Source organism: Phyllobates terribilis, unplaced genomic scaffold, assembly GCF_046119375.1.
Source record: "Phyllobates terribilis strain yellow unplaced genomic scaffold, ASM4611937v1 Scaffold_4__5_contigs__length_816908805, whole genome shotgun sequence".
NCBI lineage: Eukaryota > Metazoa > Chordata > Amphibia > Anura > Dendrobatidae > Phyllobates > Phyllobates terribilis.
Window position 1 is genome coordinate 230,023,686 of NW_027362764.1, and position 25,174 is coordinate 230,048,859.

Below are 25,174 nucleotides of genomic sequence, written 5' to 3' on the forward strand. Positions count from 1 at the left end.
TGCTCCATCATGCTGGAAAAGGCATTGTTGGGTTCCAAACTGATCTTGGACGGTTGGGAGAAGTTGCTCTTGGAGGACATTCTGGTACCATTCTTTATTCATGGCTGTGTTTTTAGGCAAGACTGTGAGTGACCGATTCCCTTGGCTGAGAAGCAACCCCACACATGAATGGTTTCAGGATGCTTTACAGTTGGCATGAGACAAGACTGGTGGTAGCGCTCACCTCTTCTTCTCCGAATAAGCTGTTTTCCAGATGTCCCAAGCAATCGAAAAGGGGATTCATCAGAGAAAATGACTTTGCCCCAGTCCTCAGCAGTCCACTCCCTGTACCTTTTGCAGAATATCAGTCGGTCCCTGATGTTTTTTCTGGAGAAGTGGCTTCTTTGCTGCCCTCCTTGAAACCAGCCCTTGCTCAAAGAGTCTCCGCCTCACAGTGCATGCAGAAGCACTCATACCAGCCTGCTGCCATTCCTGAGCAAGCTCGGCACTGCTGGTAGTCCGATCCCGCAGCTGAAACAGTTTTAAGATACGGTCCTGGCGCTTGCTGGTCTTTCTTGGGCGCCCTGGAGCCTTTTTGACAACAATGGAAGCTCTCTCCTTGAAGTTCTTGATGATGCGATAGATTGTTGACTGAGGTGCAATCTTTGTAGCTGCGATACTGTTCCCTGTTAGGCCATTTTTGTGCAGTGCAATGATGGCTGCACGTGTTTCTTTAGAGATAACCATGGTTAACTGAAGAGAAACAATGATACCAAGAACCAGCCTCCTTTTAAAGTGTCCAGTGATGTCATTCTTACTTAATCATGACTGATTGATTGCCAGCCCTGTCCTCATCAACACCCACACCTGTGTTAATGGATCAATCACTAAAACGATGTTAGCTGCTCCTTTTAAGGCAGGACTGCAATGGTGTTGAAATGTGTTTTGGGGGTTAAAGTTCATTTTCTGGGCAAATATTGACTTTGCAAGTACAGTAATTGCTGTTAAGCTGATCACTCTTTGACATTCAGGAATATATGCAAATTGCCATTACAAAAAATGAAGCAGTAAACTTTGGAAAAATTACTATTTGTCTCATTCTCAATACTTTTGGCCATGACTGTAGAGTTATTACAAACAGAGTGATCTATTTCAAGTGTTTATTTCTGTTAATGTTGATTATTATGGCTTACAGCCAATGAAAACACAAAACTCATTATCTCAGTAAATTAAAATAATTGACAAAAAGCATCTGCAAAGGATTCCTAAGCATTTAAAAGGGTCCCTTAGTCTGTTTCAGTAGGCTCCACAATCATGGGGAAGACTGCTGACTTGACAGATGTCCAGAAGGCAGTCATTGTCACACTACACACTACACAAGGTCCTAGAGTTCCAATTTTCATTTGGAAATCAAGGTCCCAGAGTCTAGAGGAAGAATGAAGAGGCACACAATCCACGCTGCTTGAGGTCTAGTGTGAAGTTTCCACAATCAGGGATGGTTTGGGGAGCCATGTCATCTGCTGGTGTAGGTCCACTGTTTTTTATCAAGACCAAAGTCAGCGCAGCCGTCTACCAGGAAATTTTAGAGCACTTCATGCTTCCTTCTGCCGACAAGCTTTTTGGAGATGGAAATTTCATTCTCCAGCAGGACTTGGCACCTGTCTACACTGCCAAAAGTACCAATACCTGGTTTAAAAACAACAGTACACTGTGCTTGATTGGCCAACAAACTCGCCTGACCTTAACCCCATAGAGAATCTGTGGGGTATTGTCAAGAGGAAGATGAGAGACACCAGACCCAACAATGCAGACGAGCTGAAGGCTGCTATCAAAGCAACCTGGGCTTCCATAACACCTCAGCAGTGCCACAGGCTGATCTCCTACATGCCATGCCACATTGATGCAGTAATTAATGCAAAAGGAGCCCCGACCAAGTATTGAGTGCATTTACTGAACATACATTTCAGTAGGCCAACATTTTGAATTTTAAAACCATTTTTCAAGCTGTTGTTATAAAGTATTCTAATTTTCTGAGATAATGACTTTCGTGTTTTCATTGGCCATAATCATCAACATTAACAGAAATAAACACTTGAAATAGATCACTCTGTAATGACCCTATATAATACATGAGTTTCACTTCTTGTATTGAAGAACTGAAATAATTATAGTGAGATGCACCTGTATATACACCATACCAATTTACTCTAGACTTATAGCAACATAAGGATAGGGTCAGATCATTGATAGGAGACAGATGCACCCAAGTTGGTAAATATTCCATATGGTATAAATCCTTACACTTCAATAACTCTAAAGTTAGTATACCTTTAACTTGTATTACCTTGCATTTTATTGTATACTGTTTGTATATCTGTGTTACCCAGGGTTTTTATTGTATTTTTTCCTAATCCAGGAAAGTTAAGATATCATAGGACGGAATTTTGAGATGATTATTGGTGTGCATACTTAGGCTTCTTACCAAAAGTATTAATGTGCATTCTTACACTCTATTATCAATGATTATCTTTACTAGCAATTTACTGTCCAAAATATGGTGCATTGTTACTTCAATACTGCATTCTATTTGTTAGCAACTTTTCATATTTGTGGCAAGAATTACCTGTCAGTATGGACATGGTAGGGGCTTACAAGCGGTTTCATGTGAACAGTTTTCCAAAGGATTCATACCTAGCTGGAATTGGCACCTGAGGTATGCAGCAATTTATTGTTAGAAATACATATAGTGCACAGTTGGTATAAATAACAGCCTAAAATGTCTCTGCAGTTAATAGTTAGGTCCTTGTAACAGGACGTCACTATTGATTCTTGGCTGGAGTTGGAAACAGAAATGATAAAATATTATCCACAGCATAAATTGAAAAAGAGCTCCTAGTAGGCATGCTGTCTTTTCCGGAGAAAAAGCACAACCTCAATAGCGCATCTATATAATTAGGTATTGGCCAGAGGTTGAACATTTACCATAGTTTATGCTGTGCTTATATTCCAAGGGCCTGATTTTTTTTGCTCCCTGTTGAGTAAATAAAATCCTTTATCATACTGTCATTTTAGACTTAAACATACATACATATACATGATATAAACATACATACAAATATACTTTTGTTCAAATGATGTAAAACTGGAACACTAAGTTAAAGAATTATAAGTTACCAAGTGTCTTTAGCAACTATGTTGTTTTATAGTTCTGTGCAAAATGTTTAGGCAGGTGTGGGAAAAGTGCTGCAAAGTAAAAATGCTTTCAAAAAATAGAAGTATTAATGGTTTACTTTTATCAATTAACAAAATGGAAAGTGAAAGAACAAAATCTAAATAAAATCAATATTTTGCCTTCAGAACAGCATTAACTCTTATAAGTACACTTGTGCAAAATCAGAGATTTTGTTGGAGTATAGTCAGATGTGTGAGTAACCAGTTATACCAAGCTGGTGATAATGATCATCATTTTCATATGTAGATTGAAACAGTTAGAGCTGTTTTAGATTGGTCCAATGTTGGATCTCAATGCATGGCCTGACCCAAGTGTAACAGCTTCATATATTTCTATGAGGCTGCCATGCTCAGGTCAGGAGATATACGGCCACCCGTGCATTGCGATCTGACATTGGACTGATTATCCCGGACATTTTAAATAGCCCTCACTGTATGAAACAAAAAATCGCTATGTACATCGTGTTCCAAATTATTATGCACATTCTATTTTTCTCTGGTTTTCCTAAATGGCAGATTGGATTACAATTGAGTCAGTATCATGTTCAAATCATCAACCTTTAGTGTATAAATCGATTTTATTGGAGACAACTCGCAATGATAACAGTATTATTTTCAAAACTAAAAAACTCAAAATGTACTGTTCCAAATTATTTTGTACAAGAGCTTTGAAACATTTTATAAGTTGTAAAGAACTAAAAATGGTCATTTTCATTTACTGAAATCCAAGCTTTTTCAGTCAAAAACATCTTAACAGCCCAAGTTACATGTTAACATAGGGCACCTTTGATATCATCTTCACAATTTTTGCATCCATTGAACTTTTGAGTTTTTGGATAGTTTCTTTGCAGGATGTTAGAATTGCCTTCCAGAGCCGCTGTTTTTATGGGCACTGCTTCCCAACCTCATAAATCTTTTGCTTGAGGATACTCAATAGGGTTGAGGTCAAGGGAGGATGGTGGCTACACCATGAGTTTCTCTCCTTTCTGCCCATAACAGCCAGTGACTCAGATGTATTCTTTGCATCATGAGATGGTGCATTGTCATGCATGTAGATGATTTTGTTATGGAAGACATGGATCTTCTTTTTGTACCATGGTCAATAAAGAACTCTATATACCTTGCCGTGGTTATTTTCACACCTTCAGGGATCCTAAAGGGGTTTACCAGCTTTCTCCCCATGATTCTGGCCCAAAACATGACTCCACCCCTCATTGCTGATGTCTCAGCAGAGGCGTACAAAGAAGTCATGGCATCCCATAGCAGTTCTAATTTGCCCTCCACCCTTCCCCCAACAAAAAAAGAATTAAATAATTGTTGGGGTCACAGAAGAGCATGTCTCACAAAAGTTCCAGACTTTACGTTGTAAGTTTCCTCCTGTTGAAGTCCTAGATTCCTCTTTCATTGCCCCCATAAAGTATGATGCCTACAAAAGATGCTAACCCAAGTGTCCCCAAATATGTCTTGATTGACCTATGCCACGAAAATGTGACTTTGGACAGACGTGATAAATTATACACATGCATTTTTCTATTTTCTTCTTCATCTTCAGAAACAGATACAAACCCAGCAGCAGACAGAGGAGTCAGTGACTGTGCCCCTGCTGCTCGGTGATAGTAAGATTACTATTAACCCTTTATTTTGCGCTGTTTAAATATTTTAGTTTTTCCGATACCACTCGTCGAGACCTATAAGCATTGAGTATTAGAAGTTCAACAAAGTGTGATCCAATCTTCGCTTCATGTCAGTAAAACAAATTCAGTAAGAAGTTGAAAGACATATCCTTCAATCTACATCTTGATGCTTGATACCTTCTCCTGATACGGACAGATGGTGTTGTGAATTATGAAGTCCCAGCATGGCTGGGGATTAATAGGCAAACTGTATTTATGGTAATCAGTAATATCAGGGGACGCCATTGAGGTACATGATAACATATGTGCTATGAGCTGAGAAACATTAGATATATGGCAATATTTAATGTACCACTTATGGTATATTAGATGTAGTGCTTGTGCTGCATGCAATTTTACCATGGCGAGCACGGGTCAATCTCATTAAAACCGTAAAACTGAGATTAGCGGAAAAGAGACATATACTATACTTTTTTCTTCCATGTTCTCGAATGTGCCAAAGTCTGCATCAAATCTTGACTTCTGAATATAGCCCTATAGACAAGTCCTTTAAGATCTAAATCTGCTGCACAATAATTATCCCTTATGCCAACCACTTAACAATCATGCTGATTCCTTCATCTAAGGCCATGTTCCCATGCTTTTTTCCAGGTACATTTCTTTTTTGCAGATGTCTGCACAAAAGAAATCTTGGATTATTGCATTTTTTGCTAAATTTTTTTCTGCATTTTACCTTTTTTATGCGTTTTATTGTGAAGATTTAAATCAGCTTTTTTTCATGCATTTTTTAGAGCAAAAATGCAGGTGATTCTGTACTTAAAAACACAACTGCGTTTTTACATGCGTTTTTTAATGTTCAGCCTAGAAGCCTATATGGATAATCTCACCAAATACCAGTCTTTAAACACACAGAGGACATGAGTTTTCATGTAATCACATGCTTGAACTGTTGAAGGCAGCAGATATTCTGCACAAAGAATCTGCGTAAAAAACACGGCATGTGCTCTAGGTGGGTATATGGCCTTAATCTATATGTTCTTGTGCCTATTTACATATGTTGAGTTTTTCAGAGGAACTAACTTAGATTATTTCCATCTGATGGGTAAGAAAAGTGACACAAACTTATTTTACTCCAACACAGTGGATTTTAAAAGAAAAGAAAGCAAAAAAAAACTGTTCATGACCAGCTACAGTACAGACCAAAAGTTTGGACACACCTTCTCATTTAAAGATTTTTCTGTAGTTTCATGACTTTGAAAATTGTACATTCACACTGAAGGCATCAAAACTATGAATTAACACATGTGGAATTATATACTTAACAAAAAAGTGTGAAACAACTGAAAATATGTCTTATATTCTAGGTTCTTCAAAGTAGCCACCTTTTGCTTTGATGACTGCTTTGCACACTCTTGGCATTCTCTTGATGAGCTTCAAGAGGTAGTCACCGGAAATGGTTTTCACTTCACAGGTGTGCCCTGTCAGGTTTAATAAGTGGGATTTCTTGCCTTATAAATGGGGTTGGGACCATTAGTTGTGTTGTGCAGAAGTCAGGTGGATACACAGCTGATAGTCCTACTGAATAGACTGTTAGAATTTGTATTATGGCAAGAAAAAACAGCTAAGTAAAGAAAAATGAGTGGCCATCATTACTTTAAGAAATGAAGGTCAGTCAGTTCGAAAAATTGGGCAAACTTTGAAAGTGTCCCAAAGTGCAGTTGCAAAACCATTAAGCGCTATAAGAAACTGGCTCACATGAGGACAGCCCCAAGAAAGAAAGACCAAGAGTCACCTCTGCTTCTGAGGATAAGTTTATCCGAGTCACCCGCCTCAGAAATCGCAGGTTAACAGCAGCTCAGATTAGAGACCAGGTCAATGCCACACAGAGTTCTAGCAGCAGACACATCTCTACAACAACTGTTAAGAGGAGACTTTGTGCAGCAGGTCTTCATGGTAAAATAGCTGCTAGGAAACAACTGCTAAGGACAGGCAACAAGCAGAAGAGACTTGTTTGGGCTAAAGAACACAAGGAATGGACATTAGACCAGTGGAAATCTGTGCTTTGGTCTGATGAATCCAAATTTGAGATCTTTGGTTCCAACCACCGTGTCTTTGTGCGACGCAGAAAAGGTGAACGAATGGACTCTACATGCCTGGTTCCCACCGTGAAGCATGGAGGAGAAGATGTGATGGTGTGGGGGTGCTTTTCTGGTGACACTGTTGGGGATTTATTCAAAATTGAAGGCATACTGAACCAGCATGGCTACCACAGCATCTTGCAGCGGCATGCTATTCCATCCTGTTTGCGTTTCGTTGGACCATCATTTATTTTTCAACAGGACAATGACCCCAAACACACCTCCAGGCTGTGTAAGGGCTATTTGACCAAGAAGGAGAGTGATGGGGTGCTACGCCAGATGACCTGGCCTCCACAGTCACCAGCCTGAACCCAATCGAGATGGTTTGGGGTGAGCTGGACCGCAGAGTGAAGGCAAAAGGGCCAACAAGTGCTAAGCATCTCTGGGAACTCCTTCAAGATTGTTGGAAGACCATTTCCGGTGACTACCTCTTGATGCTCATCAAGAGTGTGCAAAGCAGTCATCAAAGCCAAAGGTGGCTACTTTGAAGAACCTAGAATATAAGACACATTTTCAGTTGTTTCACACTTTTTGTTAAGTATATAATTCCGCATGTGTTAATTCATAGTTTTGATGCCTTCAGTGTGAATGTACAATTTTCAAAGTCATGAAAATACAGAAAAATCTTTAAATGAGGTGTGTCCAAACTTTTGGTCTGTACTGTATATTTTCTCATATATGGCAAAGCAATATACATCACAGTTCATGAATAAATCTTTGGCCACTAATTGAACATATAGCTTTCCCTAGCTAAACAGATGAACGACCTACTGCTCAGCACCATAAAACAAACACACGTTACCCATACTATTTCTTATGATTGTTTCTGTAGGCTGTAGAATGATGTGAACAGCTCTCACCGTATTTAATGACCTGTCCTCAGGATTGGTCATCAATATTTGATTGTTGGGGGTCCATCACCTGGCACCCCCACCAATCAGGTGTTAACCGTTCTATCAATTGGGTGTAAACATTTCATGGAGCTGCACTGCACATCTCTATTCAATTTGTAGTTGCTGCTGTCAAGTACTGACTATCCGCTCCCAATCTCTTGAATAGGAGCTGATCTGTAGTTCTAGACTGCGGCCGATACATGTCGAGCGGAGTTGTGCTGTACAGCTCTGTACAATGTTTACATTCGGCTGCCGTCGGAGCTAATAGTAGACCCCCACAGATCTGCTCTGGATGACCCATGGATAGGTCATCAATATGAGATGACAAGACCACTCCTTTAATTAGACTAATTGGACAGCCAAAGGCATGGACTGGCTGGATGGACTGGCTCTCCCAACATTACAAACCAGGTCCTATTTTGGATTTTGAAATAAGAAAATTCAGAAAAAGTGCTTTTCTCTGCTGCATTCTTCCACTGGTTTCCTGAAATATGCCATTTCATGATAAAAACTATATTTTGAAACTGCCCCGCTACATTATATATCTGCTTTTTAAAGGGATATTCCAGCTCACTTTCCATGTTTAGAGGTGAGCGAGGCCAGTGACATCTACTGATATCTGCTGTGTCATGAGTGCGAGTGGCAGGCATTGTGCACCCGTTTTAATGAAGATGGTTGAAGGTATTGTGTGTTAGACAATGTCTGTATTGTTGTTCTAATTGAAAAGGATAGCAAGTGTTGCTTTAGTGTGTCTGTAAATCGAATGGGTGCAAAAATGGACTTTATATTGTCTATACAGCCTAATTGCTCACATATAATTTAAAGGGATTGTCCCTTTTCAGAAAACTTTTGTATAGCTCATTGTAAAAAGCTAACTGCACATTGCTTACCCTCCCATAGTCCAAGGCAGTGTCTCTGCTGCTGTCCTGGTCTCCGCTCTTTGGCTTTAGTGATGATGTCACATCGACTGGGTTACAGTAAGTCACTAAACTAAGCGGCCCTGCCCATGTAGATGGCATGAGCCACTCCGAGCTGCTGAACTTGGTGATCAACTGCTCTGGACCTCGGGAGAGTAGGTAAAGCATAGTTTGGTTTTTAACACACCAATTGTGCATGCAACTAAAAAAGGTGGCAAACCCCTTTAAATTTAGTCACTTTATTCTTCTATACCTATACATTCTGCTTAATCAGTGGGAATTTTAGATGCTGGCTCACTGACTGTAGGGTGTATAGAATTTTGGACCATGGAAGTCACTTGTTACTTTACATTTCTTGACAGTTTCTTCTTCCTCTTTCTATTTGTTTTTTTCTTTCTAGCCTTAAAATTCAGTACACGCTGTCCTGGCTGCTCGCATCTGGATGGCATAGCAGCAGCATAATGCTAAAAGCAAAAAGGCTTGCAGTTTTGATCGATAACAACAGAGCCTGGAAAAACACTGGAGGCCTGAATAAGATTCCCTTTCTTTCAACAGCACAAATAAAATGATGCACAAAATGGAAGTCTAATGCAGTCCATTTAATGCAAAACTCTCTAGGGAATGGACTAGATATTAGACCTGCTGCCCTTCTTATTAAGACCCCTAGTGCTCAGGATGCTTACTGGGTGAACAGCATCTCCATATCAGACACCTTGTTGCCAGTGAGTGAAATTCTAATTATGTCTTAAAGATCTTGGTGACAATCTCAGAAGCTGGGTTTTCATCATTTTTAAATTATTACCTAGGTCACTGTGGGATTGGCCAGATAATAGTGACCTGTGACCACCCATTAATCTCATGGGACTTCATTGTGGAAAAATTAGACTTGTTTATCATTGCGAGCAAAATTGCTTCGGTAGGTTTCTTCAATAGACAGAAGGCAAATTATAGAAAATAATGTAGTAAAAATGGAGCCAGAGTGTGCTTAATGGCACATGATTATATTTAATTTTCTGGCTATTTCAGTCATTATGGCTGCATTATCCTCACTGATACCTAATTTAAGCTAGCTGCCAATGAGTTTTGTTAGCTCACTTCCCTGGAAGATGCATTGAAGCATTAATCGTCTATCATTGCCGCTCATGTTTAGTCAAAATTATACTAATACTTAATATTTTTTTTGCCAAATCCTGTGTCCCATTTATTTGTTTTAAACTTTGCTGTTCAAAATGTCAAATTATTGCTGTAAAGCTCTGTTTATTATCCATTAGGTGCCTGATAATAAAAATGTTCTGTACCTTTTCTGTGAACCCGCATAAAATAAGTACAAGAGTCTACAAATTATATAACATAGACATAATGAGGGCTAAAAATCTACAGATATTGTATAATATTTCTTATACGATCTGCCTGTACAAAATACCTGTTCAAACAGGCATGGCTGAGCAGGTCAAGGTACCTTCCCACCTTCTTGTTTTGCCTGCATCTCTGCCCTTCTCCTCCTGTAAAACCAGAACATTTAATTAACTCCTTTGTGACCAGGCCATTTTCCGTTTTTGTTTTTTGCTCCCCTTCTTCCCAGAGCCATAACTTTTTTTTTATTTTTCGGTCAATATAGCCATGTGAGGGCTTATTTTTTACCGGGACAGGTTGTACTTTTGAAAGACCCCATTGGTTTTTCCTTATCGTGTGCTGCAAAACAGGTAAAAAATCCAAGTGCGGTGAAATTGTAAAAAAAAGTGCAATTCCACAGTGATTTGGGGTTTTTTTTGTTCACTAAATGTTAATACTGACCTGCCATTATCCAGGTCATTATGAGTACATAGATAGCAAACATATGTAGGTTCTTTTTTATTTAAGTAGTGAAAAAAAAATCCAGTTTGTTAAAAAAAAAATTGTGGCGCCGTTTTCCGAGACCTGTAGCGTCTCCAATTTTTGGAGATCTGGGACAGGGTGAGGACTTTTTTTTGCGCGCTGAGCTGACGTTTTTATTGATACCATTTTGGGGTAGATCCGATGTTTTGATCGCCCGTTATTGCATTTTATTGCAATGTTGTGGCAACCAAAAAAACGCAATTCTGGCGTTTAGATTTTTTTTTTCGTTACGCGGTTTACCAGTCAGATTAATTATTTTTAGATGTTGATTGATCGGGCGATTCTGAACACGGCGATACCAAATATGTGTATATGTAATTTTTTTTATTATGGTTTTATTTTGAATGGGGCGAAAGGAGGGTGATTTAAACTTTAATATTTTTAAAAACTTTTTTTTTACTTTTTGCAAGCTTCAATAGTTTCCATGAGAGACCAGAAGATGGAATTATCTGATTGCCTCTGTTACACATAGGCGATGATCAGATCGTCTGTGTGTAGCAGAAATGCTCACTTGCTATGAGCACCGACTGCTGGGCTGCGCTCATAGCAATCTGGCAATGACAACCGCAGGGGTTTCCTGCAGACATGCCAACCTATTGGTGACCTGTGATCATGTGACACGGGCGCCGATGAGCAGCGTTAGTGACGCGCTTCCTGTAAGCGTGAGTTAAATGCCTCTGTCAGAGATTGACAGCGGCATTTAACTAGTTAACAGCCGTGGGTGGATCACAATTCCACCCGCGACTGTTAGGGGCACATGACAGCTGTACAGATCAGCTGTCATGTGCCTGGAAAGGTGCGGGCTCAACACCGGAGCCCACACCAAAGGGAGGGACCCGACATGTGTTGTAATAGTATGGCACATGTCGGAAAGGGGTTATCCAAGACTAAATTTGTTTTTTGGCTCATGATAACAAAATACCAGGCAGGTAGTTGCTAACAAGCTGCCTGTTTTTTCCAGCGCCTGCTCAGAATGGTCACTGACTGCTCCTGCCGGCGATTCAGCTGCTCCATATCAACAGAGCAGCTCTTCTAGTCTGCTTTGTTGACGGGATGTGACTGCTGATGTCATGCTATTAGACAGCCGGCTTCTCGCAGTTAGGCAGCAGATAGCCAACTTTCAATTATCATGACATCGGTAGTCACGCCCTGTCAACAGAGTTGAGTGGAAGAGATGCCACCGCTCTGTCAATGTGATGACTGTGGAAGCTGCAGAATCGCTGGCAGGAGCGGTATGTGACCACTCTGACCCGACTGAGATCTGCGCTGGGCAGAACAGGCAGGTAGTTAGCAACTACCTGCCTGTTAGTTCATAGGACCACAGTAAAAAAGAAATTATATAGTCCTGGACAACTCATTTAAGGAAAAAGAGGGCAGAAATAGGTGTAAAAGAAGTGGGAAAGTGCACAGAACTATTTGGCCAAGCCAAGGTTGCCCCAATTGCATATGCTTTGTCTGAACAGTCATTTTGTGCTGGCAGACTCTTAAAAAATCTAGCTACAATAAATAAGAATACCTTACCTCTGAATTGTTGCCATCCCTGATACTTTATTATCAGAGGAGCTTACCACCAAATAGTCCATTGCTTCTCAATATTTCTAAGCAAAGTAGCCCCTAGTCAAGTATCGAACATCATTCAAGTACATCCAAGGTTTGGTCTCAATTTATACAACATATAAGATATACCTTTTAAATACAGAAAGTGAGACCAAGACTGGAAGTCTTCACCATTGATGCCCTACTCAGGCACCAAGCCTGCTTACTCATTAATGACAAATATTACTACCTTTGACGTTCTCTGTGCTAAGAAAGTCATCAGCATTTTCTTGTATTCTGCCTATAACAGTAAGAGAAAAAGCTGCCATGAACAGATGTTTAGGGCATTGGAAAGCAACTCTCAAAACTCTGCTGCTGTATTTTGCTGCTTGCTCCTCAACACTCCAACCCTTTTGACTCTTCCCCACCAATTTCAGCCTTCCGTCTTACCTTCTGTCCTAAAAAATGTCCCCCTTAATTGCCTATTTACCATTGTAACCTCCTATACTGTGTGGGTCACTTATGTTGATTGGAAGTAGTTTTTGAATTCCATTTTCTCATTTTCCTATAATTAATGTAATGATATGTTTTCTATAAGTTACTCTCACATTAAAACTTTTCAGACAGTTTCACCTATCTTCTTACTTGCTGTCATTAAAGTTGGCCAAATAAATTAAAAGTACGTTGAACCCTTGGATCCTGAAGGGATCATAGGCTTTAAAAAAATCCACTGTGTTGGAGTAAAATTCTTCATGTCACAAAATTACATTCATCTAAAGCTAAAGACCCTTCAGAAAGGCCTGATTCATCAATCCGTTTTTTTTTCCCAAATTATGGTGAAAACCTAAAATATAGCAAATTGCACAAAATTGTTTGTAATTGTTGGCATTAAAAACTTAGACAAAGTTGTGGGCTAACATTGATATTTAAAAAAATGTCTACAACTGAGGAAATTTTTCCTTATCATCAAATATAATGATGAAACTTTTCATATGGAAACAAACTTAAAGTGCTTGTCCCTCAAAGTTCATTTTAATTAAAAGATCTTAGAATAAAATTAGCACATCACAAATGAGGTATACTGGAATAATATAATATTTAATGTAACAGCAGTAAAAACCATATGGCCCAATGGCCTAATTTAAATATGTAATAACAAAGATAAAGAATCTTGAATGAATAAATAATATAGCTAATACAGTATAATGCCTACAAAACTGCCCCCCAAACACAGTATGATATCCCCACAGTGAATTCCTCCACAGTACCCTCCACACACCGGGTATAATGACCCTACTGTACCTCCACAGCAAAGTATTGTGACCCATCACAGTATGATACCTCAACTGTGATCCTCACACAGACCTTCACACAGTATAATGGTCCCCACATAGTCCTCCATACAGTATAATGGGCCCCACATAGCCCTTCATACAAAAAAATGGGCCCCACATAATCCTCCATACAGTATAATTGGCCCCACATAGTCCTCCATGCAGTATAATGGGCCCCACATAGTGCTCCATAAAGTATAATGGGCCCACATAGTCCTCCATACAGTGTAATGGGCCCCACATAGTCCTCCATACAGAATAATGGGCTCCACCTAGTCCTCCATGCAGAATAATGGGTCCCACATAGTCCTCCATACAGTATAATTGGCCCCACATAGTCCTCCATACACTATAATGGGCCCCATATAGTGCTCCATATAGTATAATGGTCCCATTTAGTGCTGCATACAGTATAATACACCCCACATAGTGCTCCATACAGTATAATGGCCCCACATAGTGCTCCATGCAGTATAATGGCCCCACATGGTGCGCCATACAGTATAATAGACCCCACCAAGTGCTCCATACAGTATCATGGCCCCACATAGTCATCCATACAGTATAATGGCTCCATATAGTCCCCAGCATCACGGTCCAAATATAATCACCCTGAGGGCGAGATTTGGCCCTCAGGCTAGAGTTTGATGTGTGTGCTCTAGAGGGAGTGTGGCCGAGCTTGTAAATTATGACAGAAATATATTTACTCTCTAGAGCAGACCTGGGCCAATTGCGGTCCACGGCCACAACTGGCCCTCTGACTGTTCCATTCCTGCCCTCAGACTGAGACAGCCGAAGGGTTGAAACAGTGGCCCACTGGCTGCACCATACCCTCCCTCGAACGCCATCCATCCGCCACCTGCTGTCACTGCAGCAGTGAATACATTGGTGGAGGACGGTCCTGCCAGCTACATCTTCCACCAATCAGCGTATGAGACAGTGGACACGATGACTTCATTTCATCGCATCGCTGCTGAGACTCAGTGCACAGGAGACCGGAGTAGAGCACCGGAAGAACTGGATCGGGGTGAGTATGTGTATACATTCTTCTATATATATCACACTGTATATATTGAGGCTATATGGGGCTCACACATTGCATATGGAGGCTATGTAGGGCTCACACTACATATATGGAGGTCATGTGGGGCTCATACTGTATATTTTTTGGTTATATGGGGGCTCAAACTGTAAATAAGAGGCTATGTGGTGACTCACACTGTATATATGGAGGCTATGTGGGGCTCACACTGTATATTTAGCGACTATGTGGTTCTAACACTGTATTTCGAGGATATTTGGGGCTCACTGTATATATGGAGGCTATGTGGGACTCACACTGTATATAGGAGGCTATGTGGGGGCTCACACTGTATATTGGAGGCCATGTGGTGGGCTCATACTGTATATAGTTAGGCTATTTGGGTCTCATACTGTAAATTGAAGAATATTTGGGGATCAAACTGTAAATAAGAGGCTATGTGGGGGCTCACACTCTATATATGGAGGCTATGTGGGGCTCACACTGTATATATAGAGGCTATGTGGGGCTCATACTGTATATGTTGAGGTTATGTAGGGTTTCATACTGTATATATGGAGGCTATGTTGGGGCTCACGCTGAATATATGGAGGCTATGTGGGGCTTACACAATATATGGAGGCTATGTGTGGCTCACACTATATATGGAGTGTATGTGGGCCTTACACTATATATGGAGGCTATGTGGGCCTTACAATATATATGAAGGCTATGTGGGGCTCATACTGTATATTGAAGGCTATATAATGAGCTAATACTATATATAGTGAGGCTATGTGGGCACATGCGGTATATAAGAGGCTATGTGGGGTACATGTTGTGTATCAGACGCTATGTGGGGCTCACTCTATATATAGTGAGGCTATGTGGGGGCTCATACTGTATATAGGAGGCTGTGTGTGGGCTGATACTGTATATAGGAGGTTATGTGTGGACTCACTGTATATTGGCGGCTATGTGGGGGCTCATACTGTATATTGGCGACTATGTGGGGGCTCATACTGTATATTGGAAGCTATTTGGGGCTCATACTGTATATTGGAGGTTATTTGGAAGCTCATACTGTTTATTGGAGGCTATGTGGGGGCTCATACTGTGTATTGGAAGCTATTTGGGGGCTCATACTGTGTATTGGAAGCTATTTGGGGGCTCATACTGTATATTGGAGGCTATTTGGGGGTTTATACTGTATATTGGAGGCTATTTGGGGGCCCCTTTCTGTTTATTGGAGGCTATGTGGGGGCTCATACTGTGTATTGGAAGCTATTTGGGGGCTCATACTGTGTATTGGAATCTATTTGGGGGCTCATACTGTATATTGGAGGCTATTTGAGGGCCCATACTGTATATAAGAGGATATGTGGGGGCTCATTCTGTATATAGGAAGCTATGTGGGGGCTCATACTGTATATAGGAGGCCATGTGGGGGCTCATTGTGTATAGAGAATCTATGTGGGGGTTCATACTGTATATAGGGGGCTATGTTGGGGCTCATTGTATATAGGTGGCTATGTGGGGGCTCATGCTGTATATAGGGAACTGTGTGTGGACTCTTACAGTTTATAGAAGGAATGTATGTGGGCTCATACGTCATATAGGAGGATATCAGCATACTTGTATATCTGCTCAATGTTAAGTGATACCATTAATATTAATATAAATAATTATATTTAATATGCTAATATTAATATTGAGCAGAATTTATTTCAGCCTATTGGTTCAGACCTCCACAATAGTCACGGTCTCTCATGTGACCCCTTGGGAAAATGAATTGCCCACCCCTGCTCTAGAGTATATTACTTGCTGTGATGTAAGGTAGCTGAAAGATGCATGTGCGTCTTACTCCCGCAGACTCATCATCAATACTAGCATAAAAAATTGCCAGTCCTAATGAATCTGGACAATAGTGGATTTTTTTTTATTGCATTCACACAGGAGATGATTACTTTTACTAGAAAATGTTGGTTTAGTCCGTCTATCTGTATAGTGGTTTTCTATTGGGCAAAAGAGGCATGGGCCTATGATGGATCTGTTGGGAATGACAGATACTGACAGATACTTAGGATCAGGAGTCGATTAAAGTACAATTGGTCCAGTATTCTCCTTTTAATAATTTTATTAAAAATAGTTTTATTGCTTTAAAGGGGTTGTTTGGTTCTTTTATTTCTTTAAGATATGTCATCAATAAAGATCAGTCAGGGCTCGACACCCGGCACTATTGCTGATCAGTTGTTTCCGATGTCAACGATGGCCTGATGTGCTTAGTTATGGAGCCGAACCGCGTAGCTCCTTCAACTGCATAGTGGCTGCAGCATGGTACTGCAGGTCCACCCCTATTTATTCTAATAGGGATGGATGTGCAATGCAGTAAATGGAGCTGTGCTGTGCAGCTCTGCAGCTGATCACATCCTGCCACCGCCGGCACCTAGAGCAGTTTTTTGTGGGGTTTCTGGGAGTCACAATCCCACTGGTCTGATAGTGATGACCTATCCTAAGGATAGGCCTTCAATGTTAGAGCACCAGACAACCCCTTTAATTGAAGGAGCCTAATGTGCAGGGCATATTGTGCATGCAGGCTCCAGAGATGTATTCCGGTGCTGCGTTTGAGAACTCATGTTTAACTCTCAGTAAGATCAATGCCACACACATTATGTTCTTACTCTAAAGTGCACTTGTAAATATATATTTGGAAATGCCAGGGTATGATATACCCTTGCGGTGGCATCACATTTGTATTCTGTATTCGCTTCTGGTGATGTATTGTTTGCTTGCTGTGTCTTTGAGAAATTGTTTGCTTTAATCAGACTTGTCATTTTTGGGTTAGCAGTACAGATAAGAGCAGCGCTAAACAGATTGCTTGTCTTCTTATACTGTGGGCAAAAACACAAAAGAGATGCCCTCTATCCTCGGGGACCTCTGTCCTTGCTGCACAATCCCTCTGCATTTCTGTCGTGCGAATCCTAGTGATGCACGGCTGGTTCTCTCGCCACATTATCTGCCTGAAGGCATGGTACTGTAACATCATCCATAAGAAATTGCCAGCCTCATGGGTACAGTTGATAAAGTGATAAACTAATTTAGGCCGCGGCTTTAAACATCACTGAGGTTTTAAAGTTGCCTTTAGCTGTAGCTGTGATATAATAGAGTCTGCACATTACAATAATGAAACTGGAGTGGAATATAAATGCATATTTCACTTTGTGTCTTCTAGAAATGTACTTTTATATAGATGTAAGCACATTTAGATTATGCAATATAACACATTGCACATAAGCAAAAATATACAATTGTCTTCGGACTATGGTATGGTCTTATATAATTTCTTTAAGGTTCTGATGTATTTCTTTTAAATGTACCTTTCAAGACTTTACCCAGTTGCATATATTGTATAATTACATTTGCCTTTTATCTGATAATTTTACTCGCTATCGTTATGTATTTAATGTCAGGTTTTTGGTACTTTTAGTGGCATAAATATTGCTACATACTGTATACTGTACTGTTACCTCTGCCAGAAAACTAATCAGTGAACCAGGATCTGTTCACACTTGTGTTATTAAAGACTTCTTTCCCATTAAATATGGAAGATAAGAGAATATCATGGCCTGTGAGCAACACAGAAATGGCCGACTACCGTCTTTCTCATAGGCTATAATGGAGAGTGACCAGACTCACCACAAGGTACCCCCATTTCGTGGAGGCCCCAGCAGTGTGTAAATATTTCATAATTTTTAAGTTATTACTGTGATTTTTTTTTATGGTGCCAATTTGTGTATATAAGCCAGCCTCTGTTTCTTAAAGGAAAGATGTCGCAAGGTTTTCCCCATTTAAAGTACGGCACCATTAGGGCCTCTTTTACAGCATACTCGAATGCTGTAAAAATGTCCCCAATCCAGTCTACAGATCCCAAAAAGGTCCTGTTGTGATACTCACATACAGTGCAGTCCAATGGACATCTCCTCTCTTCTTACGATCGCCATCTTCCTTCCATGCTTTGTGTTTGTGACATGTCATAATTCATCCACACAATGTCCCCATCGCTCTCCTGTGCAGGCGCACTTCTCTTTGCCCTGCTGAGGGCAGAACACAGTACTGTGGTGCACATGCGCCCGTTGAGGCCAAAGAACGGCGATGACCCACAAGTAAAGCCGGTGCATGCTCACTATAGTACTTTGCTCTGCCCTAAGTGTGAAGTAAGCCTGCACAGGAGCACAATTGGGAGACACTGTGTGAATGACGTAGGACGCATTATCTAGATGAAGCAGGGAATGAGGACGGCGACCATAAGAAGAGAGGAGACGCCGGATCAAGACCAGAGATTCCCATCGGATCAGACCACCCCATCTGTGAATATAATAAAAGGTCTTGGTCATGGCTTGGTTTGGGGTTTCGATCCAGTTACCTGTTGCTTTGTGGTCAGTTCTTGTGCCTGTTGAGCTGTAGCTTTTTTTCTTCCCTGTCCAAATGCTGATTCTTTCATTGTCCTTTTTCTCCCTTCTTGGCTTGCTCCTTTCCAGGTGTTTTCCATTTTCTCATTTTGGTTTGCCCTATCACTTTCTGGATGAGGCTTTACATAGTATCCCTTCTCTGCACTCCTTGCTGGCTATATTTTCTGGTGGATGTACATTTAGGTGTTCCAGCTCTTTATCTTAGGGGTTTATCTTGCTCAGTAAAGACCGATTGTATTCTTGCGGTAAGTTGGTTTGCTTTCCTTCCAGCACCTTTTCCTTTTATCTCTGTTAAGTTCTTGGGAGGACTTACTAGTTCCTTTTATTTTTGGTCTCCTTATCGTTCTGTCCTTCACCTTATTTGAATGTGTCTTAGTTTTTCATGTTGGGTTTTTGTTTCTCTTCTCACACTTTCCTTTCCCCTTGTTGGTAATGTGTTGCGTCTTTCCCCATGGTTCATCAAGAGGTACGAGAAATCCTTCAACGGCCTTTTAGGAAGCCAAGTCCAAGGTGGTCTTTTTTAGTTATATCATTCCAGTATGCTGTAAAAGAGGCCCTAATAGTGGTGGCCATACTTTATATGGGGAAAACCTGGTTGCAGATTCCCTTTAGTTAGATTTTCTATCCTCATCATATTTTTGGGCTATGGTTCTCTCTCATATAAATTCTTATCTTCACTCTATTTTTAGTTTAGGACAATATAACAGAGAGACTCAATTTAATTTTTCTCAGTTGTTAACAATTTAGTGGTGGGAGAATCAATTTGTAGGACTCCGGTCCTTAGCCTGGTCCCACGGAACGGGAGGTCTGCGAATCTCCTTACCTCCTGGCATTTCTGAGTCCTCTTTTGATTAGCTGGAGTGGCGTCATCATTGTGGCGTGACACACACATGAAACTGTGCCAAAAGAATGGGAGCCGGGAATGCCGGGAGATAAGGTGTTATGCAGGTCTCCTGTCCAGCAATCACAGATTACAGACCTGGACCAGACCTGGTCCTGAAAATTAGGGATGGTGCTCCATGCTCTTATATGGAGTTATTTGAGCGTGCTCAGGTTCAGATAGAGGAGCCAGCGTGCTCGAGTCAAATAATTGGGTAGCCGCGGCCACATGTATCATGGCTGATCAACTGCCACTAAACATGTGGAGAATGGCCATGTATTGGGCATTCTACACATGTTTAGCGGCAGTATGTCAGCCACGATACATGCTATCGCTGCTACCTGAGCATTTGACTCGAGCTTGCCGGCTCCTCTATCCTAACCCGAGCACGCTCGAATAACTCCGTATCCAAGCATGCTCGATCATCCCTACTGAAAATCAATTCTCTCATCTCTAGTTAACATATTTCCATGTATGGGTATGGAGGATCTTCGTTATGAGAAAAGATCAAAAGGTTTAAATTCATTTAGTTTTGAGATGAGATGACTAATTGGGGACCTTATTAATTTGTACAAGTATATAAATGGCCCATACAAAAAATATTTATTTTACTAATTTATATAGCACCATTAATTCCATACCGCTTTGCAAACCTTATCGGGGCTCACAATCTAGATTTCCTATCAGTATGTCTCTGGAATGCTGGAGGAAACCAGAGTAACCAGAGGAAACCCACACTAACACGGGGAGAACATACAAACTCCTTGCAGATGTTGTCCTTGGTGGGATTTGAACCCAGGACCCCAGCGCTGCAAAGCTGCAGTGTTAACCACTGAGCCACTGTGCTGCCCATGGTTAAAAGCTGTTTCATGTAAAACTTGCTCTGTTGGAGAAAAAACGCTTCAGTATCCATAGGTCCCAAGGCTTCTTTACCACAAAAACATTTAACCTGTAGAGCAGCCTACCTCGGGAGCAGGTCATAAAAAGGTCTTACATGTTTTTTAAATAGAAAAGCTCAAATACTTATGCAAATGTATCAAATTCTTCAAATTCTTGTTCTGAATGTTGATCTAGTCAATGGTCACTTGGGATCAGAAGGGAAAAACTTGCTCTTTAGGGCTGCCTGGATCCATGCATTATGGATTTACCTAAATGCAATTCCCTTCATTCATTCCCATCCATTGGTTGAATTTGATGGATATGTGTCTTTTTTTTCAACTGTATTAACTGTGTAGCTAGGTAACTACTTTTGCTTTGTTTCGAACATGAGAGTACTTCAAAGTCTTTTGGTCACCTTGTGTTAATGTATTAAATCTTAATTTGTTTGAGCCCTACATTCGATGTCTTTTTAACTTTGCATTATCAGAGTATTCTACTTTAGCGACATAAGCTTGTGTCATTTTCTTCTCTTGTGCATCACTTGTACAATAACTGATCTTGGCGTTGTCAACTTTCTGTCTTCTTTTGAAATGCCATTACAAAGCCTCTAGATAAATCAAACTTTAGATTAACCTTGTTGCTTTGATATTAGTAGCGGCTCATAAATACTATAGTTTTAAAGTTGTTTTTTTTAATTGCTGACATACTGTATATAGTCTGAGTCAATCAAGCTTTTCAATATTTCATTATATCGTATGAGAACACCTTCATTTTACACTTTGAATTTATAAAGCTCAGCCCATCGATTAATCAGAATTATTTGTGGAAGAATTTTGCAGTATTCAAGGTGAGACATCAGGTCCACTGCACATCATTGATCAGGATTGACTTAAGAGGTCCCATCCTCTACAACCTCCATTATCTCAAAAGTTGGAGAGCTGCAGTTTGAAGACCTCTGGTTTATATGAGCATGTATTTAGATTTTCTATAACAGATTAAATGTTTGTCCAAGGTGGAAAAAAAATTGCCCAGTGCTGTTTTTTTGTTCCAAAAGTTGTATGAGAAATAACAGAGAAACGCCACTGCGCACTGGTTTTCTGTTGTCTGGGTCTGGCCTCTCCTTGGTGCTGATGATTTAATGTATGATACTGCTATCCAATTTTCATCTAATTAATTTATTACATCCATAGTATTTTTTAAAAATGGAATAACAAGTGGGATCTAGAAGTGAGAATTTGCCCTGAAAGCTGATTGTGCAGTCACATTGTGCAGTTGTTTATTGCAGACACACTACATAAAATATTCTAGTCCCCGTCCCCCCCCAATATTCTGGCTTGGCATCTGGTGTTTGCACCAAACACATGTAAACAGATATCAGAGCTTCCTTGGCTTCAATAAGGTGGGTAAAGCAGCAACAATATTGATTTGTATAAATGCATTGTCAAGGTGAGAATTTGTTAGACAGCGGCTTCCAAGGTCCAAATTCCAAATACCAGCACAGATTTCAGCATCACCTCCCCTGCCTGGTCTCTTGATTTAACTTTTGACTCTGCAAAAAAATCCAGCCCTGATCCATCTTTGTCAATGCAAGACGGACTTCTAGCGCAGTGAGAGGTCAGGTTACATAGCCTATTAAACTCTGGAGAAGGGAGGTGGCGGAGGAATGAGGATCAACCGGCACATTGAGAGACTAGGCAGACAAAAAGCAAAAAAAACAATCAAGCCTGTTCTGCTGCTGCTTTCAATAAATGTATTTCACACCGGAGCTGCATTCACAACTACACAGCTCAGTACTGCTGTATGTTGTCTTATATGCTGCTTCTATTTGTGTGCTACTTAAAGAGTAACCATTGTTTTAATTTTGTTTTCCATAAATTAATAGTATGTGTAAAAATAAAAAACGTTATATTATATCTAGTGTTGAGCCAGTATGTTCTGTTTCGAGTATGCTCAGGCTGAGCTCCGAGTATTTATAGCTGCTCGGTGATGAGGTTAAATCGCTCCCGTGTGCATGATTTGCGACTGTTTGACAGCTTTATTACATGTGAGGAATGTGTAAGAAATAGACATTCCTCCCATGTATTAAAACTCAAACAGTTGCAAATCATGCACACGGGAGCGATTCAACCATATCACCGAGCAGCTATAAATACTCGGAGCTCGGCCGAGCATACTCGAAACAGAACATACTCGCTCAACACTAATTATATCCTATTGAATAATCTGCTTTTTTTTCTCCTCCTGGACTGCTAGTGTTCATTAATTCTCAAAATTCTTAAAACCTGTTTTAAGTGAATACAGACTTTCCCATTACTGAGATAGGAGATGACAATTGGTTGTCATAAAGACCTGTAAGGGTCATTTCAGTGTAACTTACAGGTTGTCTACCTTAAAGGGGTATTCCCATCTCCAAAGATCCTATCCTAATATGTAGTAGGTGTAATAATAATATTAGCAAATCCCTCCAATTAGAAATGTTGTATAATTTTTCTGATTCGTTATGTCTCTTTCCTCATGTGCAGGCATTGCAGGACTTTAGGTATCTATGGTTATGACTTCTAGCAACTACCGAACTGTCACTATATCAGTGGTCATAACCATGGACATCTAAGGTCTTGCAATGCCTGCACATGAGGAAAGAGACATAGCGAATCAGAAAAACTAGATTACATTTCTAATTGGAGCTGTTTGCTAATATTATTATTATACCTAGTACATATTGGGATAGAATCTTGGAGATGGGAGTACCCCTTTAAGCTCCTCCATCCTTCTCTATAAAATTTTAAAAGCACCAATTGTTATCTTTCAGTAATGGGAAAATCTGTCTTCACTGAATACAGATTTTACTCCTGAATTGAGAGTGAAAGATCAGTCCAGGAGGTAAAAGAAGCAGATTTCTCAGATAAGATAAATTACAAAGCTGCTCATTTTCATGTGCACTATTAATTTATGAAATAAAAATTAAAACAATAGTTACGCTTTAAGGAAAGAAGAGCAGGAATCCTTCATTTCTTTTTGTGTTGTGTATAGGAGACAAAATAGCAGCTTTTCTCCGCCCACTGGCTAAGAAAGAACTGAAAATTGCAGAGAGAAAAACTGGTGAAAAATGCAAGATACAACTAATATGGGCAGAAATAATGTTATTCCTCATGTATACACATGACAGAATATTTTCAAAAGTTAGCTGAAACTACAGGTACGCTTTAATTTTTAAAATAGCCTTGGTAAAAATAAAGTGGTTGCTATGTGCAGCGGTGTTTCATTCAGACAGTTTTGATAAATGAAGCCCAGTGTGTTTGGACTTCGGCATACTTACCTAGAAGGAGAAGAATAAGTTGATGTGTTGGGACCAGCCCTCCTTATAGCTCAGCCATACATCACGTGTGGTTTATGATTGCACCTGTGGAAGAAGGCAAATTTGTACAGAGTGCCCAAAGTTAATATCCACACACTTTGCATCCACTCTTTTTTACTTTGACCCTAATTTGGGCTGTGTCAGTATCTTTTTGTGAACAGAGTTGATTGAATAAGCATATAAACAGTTGTATATTTTTACGTATAATCAGATTTGCTACTTTCCTTGTATTTCTTTGCAGTGCCCTTGGTGTTTCATGGCTGTCCTTCTTAAACACAGAAGCAATTAGTTTTGAGAAGGCTGATTCTTCAGGGTCCAGTGCTTCCATGCCTTTCATTTGTAAAAGCTGCACATTTTAATGAAGTTGTTTCATCTGTGTTGCCAAACACTAGAATTTTGCTGCTTCAAGTCTAATTATCTCAGTTGGCGATTGCTGTGTTTTATTAAAGCTGTCAAACGTACTGTTCATTAAATGCCCACATTTGCGGCATCTCTCCCACAAATAACATCAACTTGTTCTGCTGATGGATTGAAAGAACATATTTCCTCCTTAATCTTGACAAATCGATTTTACCAGTCATAACACGTTCTTATACTGTTGGACCCCTTGTGGTGAGCATTTGTGTGTGTCAAACTGATAGAGGTTCTTGTAAAATCCTCCAAGAAATATGTTAAAGATTGAGGAACCAAAGAAACTGAACAAGTTTGGCTGGAAGACCATTCAAGTAAAATGGCAATGGAAAAAACGGCCCGTTAGGCAAGTGTCAGATGAGCATATTATAGCTCCATTGTTATAGACACAAGTCCACAATTATAGTGACTCAAAGGGATTGATGATGCTGTCAATTTAGGTCATTGGCGCCATGTTTGGCTGGCCTTGCAGCTGTCTAGAATTGTACCGTCTTACAATTGCAGGGCTGTGCACCTTACCACATAACCAGAATAGGTTTCCATTACTTGTTATTAAACAATTAAGACCCAAATTAATCATTTTGTTTTAAAACCTTTGGATTTTAATCGTTTTAAGGTAACA

General features: G+C 40.2%; 1 protein-coding gene across 6 annotated transcripts in view; it reads left to right on the plus strand.

The window, feature by feature from the left end:
* The window catches only part of ULK4 (unc-51 like kinase 4), a 988,030-nt gene that overhangs the window by 644,565 nt on the left and 318,291 nt on the right, over positions 1-25,174 (plus strand). The window lies entirely within an intron of this gene.